General features: G+C 47.1%; 1 long non-coding RNA gene across 2 annotated transcripts; it reads right to left on the reverse strand.

Moving 5' to 3' along the window:
* Nucleotides 1–162: 162 nt before the first annotated feature.
* On the reverse strand, nt 163–1,913 carry LOC127928256 (uncharacterized). 2 transcript variants are annotated; one of them, XR_008131098.1, is made up of 3 exons: nt 1,147–1,913; nt 497–561; nt 163–301 (listed from the first exon to the last, which is right to left on the reverse strand). It is a non-coding gene; the product is annotated as an uncharacterized LOC127928256 (long non-coding RNA). The 2 variants fall into 2 exon arrangements; XR_008131099.1 differs by lacking the exon at nt 1,147–1,913 and adding an exon at nt 887–957.
* Between the last annotated feature and the right edge of the window lie 1,557 nt (nt 1,914–3,470).

The raw sequence follows: 3,470 nt of genomic DNA on the forward strand, positions 1-3,470 counted from the left end.
TCATTCTGTTCACAACAACCCAGGGTGTGACCCCATGTCACCTGGTAACTGTTCATCAACCAGACTCATTCTGTTCACAACAACCCAGGGTGTGACCCCATGTCACCTGGTAACTGTTCATCAACCAGACTCATTCTGTTCACAACAACCCAGGGTGTGACCCCATGTCACCTGGTAACTGGACATCAAACAGACTCATTCTGTTCACAACAACCCAGGGTGTGACCCCATGTCACCTGGTAACTGCACATCAAACAGACTCATTCTGTTCACAACAACCCAGGGTGTGACCCCATGTCACCTGGTAACTGTTCATCAAACAGACTCATTCTGTTCACAACAACCCAGGGTGTGACCCCATGTCACCTGGTAACTGTTCATCAAACAGACTCATTCTGTTTACAACAACCCAGGGTGTGACCCCATGTCACCTGGTAACTGTTCATCAAACAGACTCATTCTGTTCACAACAACCCAGGGTGTGACCCCATGTCACCTGGTAACTGTTCATCAAACAGACTCATTCTGTTCACAACAACCCAGGGTCTGACCCCATGTCACCTGGTAACTGCACATCAAACAGACTCATTCTGTTCACAACAACGCAGGGTGTGACCCCATGTCACCTGGTAACTGTTCATCAAACAGACTCATTCTGTTCACAACAACCCAGGGTGTGACCCCATGTCACCTGGTAACTGCACATCAAACAGACTCATTCTGTTCACAACAACCCAGGGTGTGACCCCATGTCACCTGGTAACTGTTCATCAAACAGACTCATTCTGTTCACAACAACCCAGGGTGTGACCCCATGTCACCTGGTAACTGTTCACCAAACAGACTCATTCTGTTCACAACAACCCAGGGTGTGACCCCATGTCACCTGGTAACTGATCATCAAACAGACTCATTCTGTTCACAACAACCCAGGGTGTGACCCCATGTCACCTGGTAACTGGTCATCAAACAGACTCATTCTGTTCACAACAACCCAGGGTGTGACCCCATGTCACCTGGTAACTGGTCATCAAACAGACTCATTCTGTTCACAACAACCCAGGGTGTGACCCCATGTCACCTGGTAACTGGTCATCAAACAGACTCATTCTGTTCACAACAACCCAGGGTGTGACCCCATGTCACCTGGTAACTGTTCATCAAACAGACTCATTCTGTTCACAACCACCCAGGGTCTGACCCCATGTCACCTGGTAACTGTTCATCAAACAGACTCATTCTGTTCACAACAACCCAGGGTGTGACCCCATGTCACCTGGTAACTGCACATCAAACAGACTCATTCTGTTCACAACAACCCAGGGTCTGACCCCATGTCACCTGGTAACTGTTCATCAAACAGACTCATTCTGTTCACAACAACCCAGGGTGTGACCCCATGTCACCTGGTAACTGTTCATCAAACAGACTCATTCTGTTCACAACAACCCAGGGTCTGACCCCATGTCACCTGGTAACTGTTCATCAAACAGACTCATTCTGTTCACAACAACCCAGGGTGTGACCCCATGTCACCTGGTAACTGTTCATCAAACAGACTCATTCTGTTCACAACAACCCAGGGTGTGACCCCATGTCACCTGGTAACTGTTCATCAAACAGACTCATTCTGTTCACAACAACCCAGGGTGTGACCCCATGTCACCTGGTAACTGTTCATCAAACAGACTCATTCTGTTCACAACAACCCAGGGTGTGACCCCATGTCACCTGGTAACTGTTCATCAAACAGACTCATTCTGTTCACAACAACCCAGGGTGTGACCCCATGTCACCTGGTAACTGTTCATCAAACAGACTCATTCTGTTCACAACAACCCAGGGTGTGACCCCATGTCACCTGGTAACTGTTCATCAAACAGACTCATTCTGTTCACAACAACCCAGGGTGTGACCCCATGTCACCTGGTAACTGTTCATCAAACAGACTCATTCTGTTCACAACAACCCAGGTGTGACCCCATGTCACCTGGTAACTGTTCATCAAACAGACTCATTCTGTTCACAACAACCCAGGGTGTGACCCCATGTCACCTGGTAACTGTTCATCAAACAGACTCATTCTGTTCACAACAACCCAGGGTGTGACCCCATGTCACCTGGTAACTGTTCATCAAACAGACTCATTCTGTTCACAACAACCCAGGGTGTGACCCCATGTCACCTGGTAACTGTTCATCACAGACTCATTCTGTTCACAACAACCCAGGGTGTGACCCCATGTCACCTGGTAACTGTTCATCAAACAGACTCATTCTGTTCACAACAACCCAGGGTGTGACCCCATGTCACCTGGTAACTGTTCATCAAACAGACTCATTCTGTTCACAACAACCCAGGGTGTGACCCCATGTCACCTGGTAACTGTTCATCACAGACTCATTCTGTTCACAACAACCCAGGGTGTGACCCCATGTCACCTGGTAACTGTTCATCAAACATAGTGATGATAAACGTTGACACTGTACATGACATGAGTTGTCTGATATAGAAATGTGAAATGTACATTTGGACTGACAGGTGTTTGTCTCGCTTGTATGAAATCCAGTGGTATACAGTACTTAAGTAAACAATACTTTAAAGTACTACTTAGGTCGTGTTTTGTTGGTATCTGTACTTTACTATTTATATTTTGGACAATTTTTACTTTTACTTCACTACATTCCTAAAGAAAAAGCTGTACTTTTTACTCCATACATTTTCTCCTGACACCCAAAAGTACTCGTTACATTTTGAATGCTCAGCGGGACAGGAAAATGGTCCAATTCACGTACTTATCAAGAGAACATCCCTGGTCATCACTACTGCCTCTGATCTGGAGGACTCACTAAACAGAGAACATCCCTGGTCATCCCTACTGCCTCTGATCTGGAGGACTCACTAAACATAGAACATCCCTGGTCATCCCTACTGCCTCTGATCTGGAGGACTCACTAAACAGAGAACATCCCTGGTCATTCCTACTGCCTCTGATCTGGAGGACTCACTAAACAGAGAACATCCCTGGTAATCCCTACTGCCTCTGATCCGGAGGACTCACTAAACAGAGAACATCCCTGGTCATCTTCTGCCTCTGATCTGGAGGACTCACTAAACAGAGAACATCCCTGGTCATCTACTGCCTCTGATCTGGAGGACTCACTAAACAGAGAACATCCCTGGTAATCCCTACTGCCTCTGATCCGGAGGACTCACTAAACAGAGAACATCCCTGGTCATTTCTACTGCCTCTGATCTGGAGGACTCACTAAACAGAGAACATCCCTGGTCATTTCTACTGCCTCTGATCTGGAGGACTCACTAAACAGAGCACATCTCTACTGCCTCTGATCCGGAGGACTCACTAAACAGAGAACTTCCCTGGTCATCCCTATTGCCTCTGATCCGGACGACTCACTAAACAGAGAACATCCCTGGTCATCTCTACTGCCCCCGATCTGGAGGACTCA

This window comes from Oncorhynchus keta, unplaced genomic scaffold, assembly GCF_023373465.1.
Source record: "Oncorhynchus keta strain PuntledgeMale-10-30-2019 unplaced genomic scaffold, Oket_V2 Un_scaffold_2522_pilon_pilon, whole genome shotgun sequence".
NCBI classification, from domain to species: Eukaryota; Metazoa; Chordata; class Actinopteri; order Salmoniformes; family Salmonidae; genus Oncorhynchus; species Oncorhynchus keta.